This window comes from Phascolarctos cinereus, unplaced genomic scaffold (genome assembly GCF_003287225.1).
Source record: "Phascolarctos cinereus isolate Bilbo 61053 unplaced genomic scaffold, phaCin_HiC Scaffold_5;HRSCAF=322, whole genome shotgun sequence".
Taxonomy (NCBI): Eukaryota; Metazoa; Chordata; class Mammalia; order Diprotodontia; family Phascolarctidae; genus Phascolarctos; species Phascolarctos cinereus.
In genome coordinates this window covers 403,113,082-403,123,620 of record NW_027555958.1, presented here as the reverse complement: position 1 = coordinate 403,123,620, position 10,539 = coordinate 403,113,082, and the positions used below count along the sequence as shown (strand labels likewise).

At 39.5% G+C, this 10,539-nt stretch overlaps 1 pseudogene; it reads left to right on the top strand.

Moving 5' to 3' along the window:
- Window positions 1-543: 543 nt before the first annotated feature.
- The window catches only part of LOC110206766 (glyceraldehyde-3-phosphate dehydrogenase-like), a 60,279-nt pseudogene continuing 50,283 nt past the window's right edge, over window positions 544-10,539 (top strand).

Sequence of the window (10,539 nt, the reverse complement as noted above, 5' to 3'; positions counted from 1 at the left end):
GTTGGTCACTGACCATGCTTCCTTCCTGACCATACAAAATAGCCTCTTATTCGGAAAGGTAGAGGGTCCTTTCAGGGGGTCATTTAGGGAGTTGTCATTTCCAGTCTCCTCATTATCAAAAACAACAGCCAGAAAATGAATGATGGTAAGGAGACAAGCCCAGAGCATGCAAAGTTCTGGAACTCTCATTAAGGGGGTGAAATTAAGATTTGTGATTATGTCTACAAAATGCCAAACATCTGGATGGAAATGGAAGCATTCACTCGACAATCACCATTTCCTAAATATCACAAGTTTGCATCAGAAACATCCACCTTCTAAAGAGGTCGGCTGAATTTTTCTGTTTTCATCTGGATATTTGGGTTTTGGGAGAGTTGCTGTTCTGGGTAGTGATCATGTCGCTCACTCTTGTGGCACCAAAGCTGCATTCCCTCCATTCCCTTCGGTTTGATTGGTTGGTTCATCTTTGCATATATATGAGTGCTCCTACTCCAACCATGTCAAATTCTATTCAGTAAACTATGTGCTTAGCATGCACCTACCATGTCTGGGGACCCAGCATTTATGCAGATAGGTAAATACAGGATAATTTAAAGAGCAAGAGAGACTAAAAACTAGGGAGGATCAGGAAAGGCTTCCCATAGGAGGCAGCACATGAGGTCAGTCTTAAAAGAAGCTGTGGATTCTAAGAGACAGAGGCAAAAAAGGAGTGCATTCCAGTCCTGTGCACAAGCAAAGAGGTAAGAAATGAAATGTCTGTCTGGGAAACATTAAGTAGAGAGCAGTTCAACCGAATGGCAAAATCCTTTCTAGTTCATGTTACAGAGGAAGTCAAGTGGAATTGAAAGTGCACTAAACTTAAAGTCAGAAGACTTGGGTTCAAATTCTAGCTTCACCATCTGCTAATTTTGTGATGTTGAGCATGATATTTCATTTATTTAAGCCTCAGTTTCATCTTTCATAGCAAATATTGATTTATATAATACCTAAGTACCCCCCATTGGAAGAAAAGTTCTTCCTGTTTTTAAGTATTCTGTGCCCCAACTGATGTGTTTCCTTTTACCAGTCAGCTCACCACTACTACCACTGCTACCACCACCACTAGAACATTAAAAAGCATAGCAAATAAGGTAACAAAAAAAGACCCTCCTAGCACACGGGTAGTATGGTATATTTTCCCACAAGTTGCCACATATGCAATGTGGGGAAGCGCCCCACACACACACACACATACCACATTTGACCAGAGAACACCAATGGATAACACACAAATAGGAAATAGATGACCAGAGAACTTGTGAGAAAGGATACATTCCATGAAGTCCTGTGAGACAGGATAGCTCACACCTCCAATACTATATCAATTCTCTGGAAATGTTATCACGTTTCAACACATCTTTAGCTCCCTGCAGGGAGTTAAATCTTTGCTCTTTGCTCAGTGTTCTGTTGGGATCCATGGCTCTGTGTAGAGAGTTGCTTCTCTATTACCTTCTGGACATCATGCATATTTTGGGCATCTCCACTGGTCTCACAGTCACTGAGCCTCTCTTAGTTAATGTTTTCTCAGCTTAAAGGCCATCAGCTGGATTCTCAACTCCCATTTTCTCCATCTCGTGTCTCTATTCCTAAACTCTGACTTAGAACCCCTGACCTTTCCCAGTCTGTTCCCCTCCCTCCCCCTTCCTTTCTCAGGTTTCTTTCCATCTACTCTGTATTTGTTTGATTTGTACTGAATTATGTAGATGTGGTCTTTACCATTAGAATGTAAGCTCCTTAAAGGTAGATACTATTTTTGCCTTTTATTTGTATACTCAACACTTAGCATAGTAACTTAATATAAATAAGCACTTCATAAATGTTTTTTCAGTTGATTAATTAATCTGTTAAGTTACAATAACTAGAAAGCTTGTTCCCTAATGAAGGTAGGCTAATAATTCTTCCACCAACATGGGCTATCACATCTAGTTAAAAGCAGCTAAAAAAATTCAGCCAGTGCCATCAAGCCAAGATTGAGTCTGTGTCTGGTGCTGACATGAAGGCCATGGTCCCAGTAATTATCTGACTTAGGGTTAGAAAATTTTTTGTAACTTCCAATTAACCCATGATGGGGATCTCATGACCCTTAAACCCATTTTTGGGACTCTTTCCCCAAAAAATTTTGAGAGCTCTATTGAGGTTGAGGCTATGAAACTCACCTCCCTCTAAGATCCTACTTAATTAGTATGCAAATGAGATTGAGCAGAAACAATCAATAAGTGAAAAAAGTAGTCATTACCCTCTACCCTCCTGATATGTTCCAGTCTTTTTTTTTTTTTAACTGTATATCCACCAGCTACAGCGGCAAAAACCACAGCAACAATAAACCTGGCTGTGGGGCTATATTCTGGCTGGCATAAAACTTCTTTGATTCTCTATATTGAATTGACTTGAATCTGCACAATGGAGATGAGACCTACTTCATAGATTTGCTATGAAACTTCAATGAGACAATTTATGTGAGGTGCTTTATAATTATAAAGTGCTATATAAAAATAAAATATTAATATTTTTGTTAATAATAACTCAGGTGATCTTGGCTTTTGAAAATGCAGGAGCTTCTACCTTCAAGCTAACACTTCCTGAATTGTTAAAGTAGTCAAAAAGTCACGGAAGGATTTGGAAAAGCTAAATGCTATTAATACAGTCTATCGCTTCAACTGTAAACCTTAGTTATTAGTTGTAAAGCAGTATTTTAAAATCTTTGCCAATTATACCTTGTCAACCAATTTGTGTAATTGTTCTTTGTTTCATGAGCTGCTGAGGCCAAAGGATTTATCACATTATATGTATACACAGTATATACAGAGTGCCCCAAAAGTCTTTTAAAACTTAAAGCTACACTGAGACTTTTGGAATATATGTGTGTATATTACACACATACCTGTATGTTATATATCTATATATAGATATAGACATATGTTACTCCTCAGATAGACACTGCAAATAGACAATAAGTTACACCCAGAATGAAACAGGAGAGCAAGCTACGTTTCCTTTGGGAAATTACGAAGTTCTTTAATTGAGTCCAAGTTTTTCTCTGAAACAAAGGCTTTTAAAAACTGTTCTGATGATGATGTTGTATACCCATGCCATCATGTAAACACCATGGTCCCTGAAGAATCTAAGTTAAGGATCTCCCAAAAGACAACAGAGAGGCACAGAATGGGCATGAGCAGGCCTCTACACGTTACAAACAAAGAAGTGTGAAGGAGACCTAGCGTAAAGAAGGTCACAAAATAAATGTATGATTGAAAAAGATGATCTAGACAAATGATAAGCATGAAGGGCAGCCATTGGACTGCTTATGTGTTTCATGTGTTTGTTTGTAAGGTCAGGAGAACTCAAGGAAAGCTTCCAACACATTGTGGTGAATTTATAAGAAGACACAGACAAGAGCTGTGCAGCATGAGCAGGTACTTGTGGGTTGTATCATTGATAAGGATTCCCATACAGATGAGATCACAGACCGTGGTAGGAAGGCTGGGAAAGTCTCTCTTTAAGCAAGCAAGGAGGCTGTCCTTGGGGTTTGGTTTGCCTGAAGAACTAGGATTACTTAAAAAACAAAACAACCTATGAGAAGTTGGTGTTCTGAAGCTTAGCAGAAACTGAAATTCCCTGCAGAACATCTTTCTGACTAAGTTCTGCCCCGGTGAATGTTTCGTCTTTAGAAATAATATCCTGGAGGCAACCAAGTGGTATAGTAGGTAGAAGTCTAGGCCTGGGCCTAGAACTCAGGAAGACCTGAATTCAGATATGGCCTCTGACACTTATTGGCTATGTCACTTACCCTCAGTATGCTTCAGTTTACTCCAAAATGGGTATAATAATAGCATCTACCTCCCAGAGTTGTTGTAAGGATTGATATGATATTTGTTAAGCATGTGGCATACAGTGGGTGCTTACTAAATGCTTATTACCTTCTTTCCTTCCTCTTAATCCCTCATCAGAAAAGTCATTTGTATTGCATTTTAAGGTCCATGAGTCTTTCACTGCATTCCAGCCCCAAACTGTAATGGCCTGAATTAGGCATAACCCAGAATACAAGTACACTGGGGTGCATTTCTGATTCCCATAAACATATGAAAAATTGAGATTATTTGCATTTGCATTTACGGATTTATGCTTTCCTCATGTAATGACAGAATTTCAGAGTTTTAAGGGACCTCAGAGGCCAATTAACACAACCTGTCCCCATCAGAGGCCCCTCTACAATATAGCAAACAAGTCAGCCTTTGCCTGAAGACTTACGAGTGGGTACTCAGTGTCTCCCCAGGGAAGCCCTTCTACTTTGGGATGTTTCTAATTATTAAAAAGTGTTTCCCCACATTTTATTAAAATATCCTTTTCTGAAACTTCTATTACTCCTGGTTCTGCCCTTAAAGGCCAGCCAAACAGAACAAACATAATACCTCTATCATAGAACAGCCCTTCAAATATTTGAAGAAAACTATCTTATCTTCCCTTCTTCCCATTCCCATCCCCATCCCCTCCTCAACTGATTCTTCTGTCCCCTGATCTAAACAACCCTAATTAATTTCAATTGTTTTTTTAAATTTAATTTTAATTTATGGAATAAAACAAACATTTCCCTAATGTAATATAATAAAAAGGATCATTGCGTATGAATCTGTAAATCTACTATGTATAATTTGCTATTCCTTTCAAATATACAACAAAATTATGTAGATATCTTTTTTCTTCCCCTCCCCCATACCCTAGAGATGGCCACCATTATATACGCAGATATGTATACAGACATACATATACATATATGCAAAATTATTCCATTCATACTTCTCTTTATCAGTTCTTTCTCTGGATGCAGATTGCGTCTTTCTTCATATATCCCTTCAACTGATCTTAATAGAGAATAATGTCAAGGCCCTTCATCATTCTGGTTGCCCTCTTCTGAACATTCTTCAATGTATCAATGGCTTTTCTAAAACGTGGTGCCCAGAAACAAAAAAAACAATGCTCCTGAAGTGGTCTGACGAGGGCAGAATACAGACAGTTTATCACCTTCGTAATCCTGGACATTGTGTCTCTCGATGCAACATCAAGATCCAATTTGTTCTTTAGGGTCCAGGGTCCTCCGTGTGGCATGCCCCCGTCTTTCCCACCCGCATTGCTCTGTGTACTTCCTGGTTGCCGAAGGCATTTCCTAGCTATATTGCACATTTTCTTTTTAATTATTTTATATTTCCTGGCCATATTTCATGTCCATGTTGAAGGGACCTCAGTGGTCCCCTAGTCCAACGCTATCATTTTGAAAATGAGGAAAATAAAGTCCAGAGAAATGAACTTAAACTCGTAGATGGTTAAAGTTGGAATGAATGCTACAAACAATTTGCTTCTATAGGGTAGATTGCCTAAGGTCACACAGCTTGTAACAGAATTGGACCTAGAACCAAGGTCTCCTGATTCCCAGTAAGTTCCTTTAGTGTCAAAATGATGACTATTGCTTCTTGAGGCAAGATGATGTAGTGAAAAGAGTGCTGTATTTGGAAGGAAAGGACCAGGGTTTGAATCCTGGCTCTGTGATGGTTACATAACTTGCCTGTATTACATTGGAGCAGCTGGATAGAGTACCAGGCCTGGAGTTAGGAAGACCCTTCTTCCTAAGTTCAAATTCAGACTCCGACATTTACTTGCTGTGTAACCCTGGGCAAACTACTTAATCCTGTTTGCCTTAGTTTCCTCATCTGTAAAATGAGCTAGAGAAGGAAATGACAAGCCATTCCAGTATCTTTGCCAAGAAGACCCCAAATCAGGTAATGAGGAGTCAGACCTGACTGAAATGACTGAACAATTATCTTGGGCAAGTCATATAACCTCAGGAGGGCCTCAATTTCCTCATCTGTCAATTTAAATAGGTTAGACTAGGTGATATCTCAGATCTCTTTCAGATCTCTGTTAGGATCTTATTCTCTATCCCTATAGCACCCAACACAACTCTGAGCTGACATGTGCTTTTTAATTAATCCACAAGGAATTGATCTGAAGCTATTCTCAGAATAGACACAAGAAGCCCAGCCTTAAGCACCAGCCCTGAAGTCTGGAGGACCTGAGTTCAAATTCGGCCTCAGACCAAACACTTGACACTTACTAGCTGTGTGACCCTGGGCAAGTCACTTAACCCCAATTTCCTAAAAGCAAAAAAAAAAAAAAAAGATTTGCAAAACATTTAGGGGCAGTTAGGTGGCGCAGTGGATAGAACACCAGCCCTGGATTCAGGAGGACCTGAGTTCAAATCCGACCTCAGACACATAACACTTACTAGCTGTGTGACCCTGGGCAAGTCACTTAACCCCATTGCCTGGCCAAAAAAAAAAAAAGAAGCCCAGCCTTAGTTTCTAGGCCATAGTTTAGTTTTTCCCATTTCTGCTCCCTGGATAGATAAGACTCACTCCAATTGACAACATGTATAAATGTATTCTCCTCCTTTCCATAGTCAGATTTGTGTCATGTCTATTTTTCTCAATATGATAAAAAATATTGTACAAATATTTATAGATTGGATGATGAGGAAGAACACAAACAAGGCAGAGGAAAAATTGTAGCTTGAGTCCATGGAAAATTAATTAAACACGCCTCATTCTCTTTCTTCATTAGAGCTTGCAAACACCGGACATGAGAGCCACAGCGATTTCCAAAAACCCTATCAGAGAGTAGCTTCCAAATCAACTCTGGCATGGTGCCATTTTGCAGGGTTGATGAAAGTTCATGCTTTCCCATTGTGTGAACTTATGTTTGATACTTCTTGGGTTTAAATTTTGGCTTGGCCATATGATATCTCTAAACAAATTTCGCTTAGATCTCTCTTCACATGCAAGTTGTCCCTCTAGAATGGTTTGTGGAAGATGACAGAGAAATTGAACTAGAATTCAGCATAGACAAATGTTTTAAAAAGAACTGTAAGGTAGTCGGTGAACCAAACCTGGAACTTTCTCCAAGTTGTCTTAGGAGTGGGGGAAGATACTGAGGCAGTATTCAGGATAAATGCTTAAAGCATTTTGGAGATGAGGTGAAAATCTAGTGTTGCCCTGAGGTCATTAGTGAGTGATAATGACATTTTTGCAAAGAGGGGGATATAAGTAGCAGATTTGGTTTCATTTGTGAATAAGACAGGAATCAAAAGGATTTCATAAGATATTGCATCTAGTACCTTTCAAAAAAAAAGTTAAAACATAAGCAAAGGGCTGCCTTTCTTAGTGAGAATGGAATGCCTAACATCCATGAGCTTGCTGTTCCATTCATAGAATTCCATTTCTTTCCTTCGTGCTTTTTACAGAGGTGCCCCAATCCCATGTCTGAAAATTTGCTCCCTGCTTCCCTCTACTTCAAAGACTCCCCAGCTTCCTCCTAAACTCAGGTCCCACCTCCTGCAAGAGGCTTTTTCTGATCCCTACAGTGTTGTGTTCTCTCCCTCTTGAAATGTCTTTATGTAATTTTACAGGTACCTTTTATTTAAGTATCTGTAACTGTGTTGTATTCTCCTCACTAGACCCTCGGCTCCTTGAGGACAAGAATGGCTTCTTTTTCTGACTTTTCATTATCAGTGTTTATCATGCTGCTTTGCATGTAGTTAATACTTAATTATTTTGTTGATTTGAATGGATAGACAGCTAGGAAATACTCTGCTTCCTTCTTTTTCGCTTTTTTCCAAATATCCAAAGGTGGTTTTGGAACCATATTCTTCATTTACTGCCCTAAACTAAAATGTTATATGATTATCCCTTGTTAAAATATACACTACCATCTGTACCACCGTCAGCCGCATTTTAGCAAGGGATGATGTATAATCATGCCATTATCTCCTTCAGATTTTAGTGTCCATTTTCAGAATCACTTCCTATTCCATCATTGGTCTCTGTTTTTTTATTTACTTGTCTTTTGTCCCTTTTAGCAGTTTCTGGGTGAACTTGACATTCTCTGGCTTCTTTTAAGTCCCAGCTAAAATCCCACCATTTGCAGGAAGGTTTTCCTATTTCCTCTTAATCCTAGTGCGTTCCCTCTGTTAATTATCTCCAATTTATCCTGTATGTCTCTCTTCTTTTTAGGCAATCGAGGTTAAGTGACTTGCCCAGGGTCACACAGCTAGTAAGTGTCAAGTGTTTGGTCTGAGACCAGATTTGAACTCACGTCTTCCTGACTTCAGGGCCAATGCTCTATCCACTGCACCACCTAGCTGCCCCAACCTGTATGTCTCTTGTTTGTGCATAGTTGCTCTCATGTAGTCTCATCCATTAAACTGTGAGCTCTTGAGAGCAGGGACTGTCTTTTGGTTTTCTTTGTAACCCCAGTGCTTAGCACAGTGCCTGGAACCTAATGGGTGCTTGATGAATGTTAGCTTTCTGATTTTAAAACTCTTCCTTGGAGATCACAGCTTTCCCAGCCCCTCCTCCCCCGACTCTAGTACCAGAATCCGCTGCTGCAGCTGCATCCCTGAGACGAGACGATAAAGGTCAGAGTCAAAGGACTTGGCCATATTTGGTGCCTAGTGTCCAGAGTGGAATTCACGTCAGGCAGAGTGGAAGCCATGGCCATCAACGACCTCTTCGTTGACCTCAGCTGCTTGGTTTCTATGTGCCAATAGGATTGTACCTATGGCAATTTCAAGGGCACTATCAAGGCTGAGAATGGAAAGCTGGTGATCTATGCAAAAGCCATTATTATCTTGAAGTATGATCCTACTAATATTAAATGGGGGAAATGCTAGAGCCAAGTACGTAGTAGAGTGATTGGTGTCTTTACCACCTTGGAAAAGTCCAGGACTCACCTGAAGGGTGGAGTTAAGCATGTCATTATCTCTGCCCCTTCTGCTAATGTCCCTCTGTTCACGATATCAATGAACCAGGGGAAATACCGTAATTCTCTGAAGATTGTTTTTTGTGCTACCAACTGCTTGGAATCCCAGTCCAAAGTCATTCATAACAACTTTGCCATTGTGGAAAGACTCATGACCACAAACCATGACATTACTGCCACCCAGAAGATGGTAGATGGCCCCTCTGCCAAGATGTGACGTGATGGGTACGGTGATGCCCAAAACATCCCTGCTTCCATTGGTGCTGCTAAAAAAAATGCAAGGTCATACCTGAGCTGAATGGGAAGCTCATAGGCATGGCCTTCTGCATTCCTACTTCTAATGTATCTATTGTGGATCTAACCTGCTGCCTGGAGAAACCTGCCAAATATAAGGCTATCAAGAAAGTGGTGAAACAAGCATCAGAGGGACTTTTGAAGAATCTTAGGCTACACAGAGGACCAGGTTGTATCCTGTGACTTTAATAGAAGCACCACCACTACTAGGTCTGCATCTACCACTACTAGGTCTATATCTCAAAGAGATAAAAACAAAAAGGGAAAAGAACCTATATGTACAAAACAATTTATAGTAGCTATTTTTGTGGTGACAAAGATTAGGAAATTGAGGGGATGGCCATAAATTGTTGTATATGGTTGTGATGGAATACGGTTGCGCTATAAGAAATGATGAGCAGGATGCTCTCAGAAAAACCTGGAGAGACTCACATGAACTGATGCAAAATGAAATGAGCAGAATCAGGAGAACATTGTATACAGTAACAGTAATATTATATGATAATCAACTGTGAAAGACCTAACTTTCTTAGCAATACAATGGTCCAAGACAATTCTGAAGGACTTATGATGAAAAATGCTATCCACCTACAAAGAAAAAACTGATGGAGTCTGAATGCAGATTAAAGCATACTTTTTCTTTATTTTTTCTTGGTTTTTATTACCTGTGTTTTCTTTCACAACATGACTAACATGGAAATATACATTTTGTATGACTGCATATGTATAACCTATATCAAATTGCTTGCCTTCTCAATGAGGGAGAGAATTTGGAATTCAAAAAAATTTTTAAAACAAATGTTAAAAATTCTTTTTATAAGTAATTGGGGAAAAATAAAATATTAAATTAAAAAACAGCAACATTCACTATTCTACCTTTGATATTGGCACTGGTATTGACATCAATGACCATTTTGTCAAACCCATTTCCTGATATGACAATGAATACAGTTATAGCAACTGTGTAGGAGTAGACCTTGTGTCTACATGGCCTCCAAGGAGTAAAGTAAAAAGCCATGATTTTTCATCCCCAAACAAAAGAGGAGTTCCATCACTGGGAACCCACATCCCTAACCTATTTCCCGATATTAGGGATACTACGTGCCATTCATAGTCCTTGCCTCAAAGCACCCCTGTAGTAGGGGGAGAATCATAGAATCCTGTGTTGTATTCTATCAATAAAGTCACCATATTAAGTATAAAAAAATAAAGAATCCTTTTCTTTTTTTTTTGGCTAGGCAACATAACAGTTAAGTGACTTGCTCAGGGTCACACACCTAGTATGTGTTATGTGTCTGAGGCCGGATTTGAACTCAGGTTCTCCTGAATCCAGGGCCAGTGTTCTATCTACTGCACCACCCAGATGCCCTGAAAAAAATAAAGAATTCTTCCTTGGAA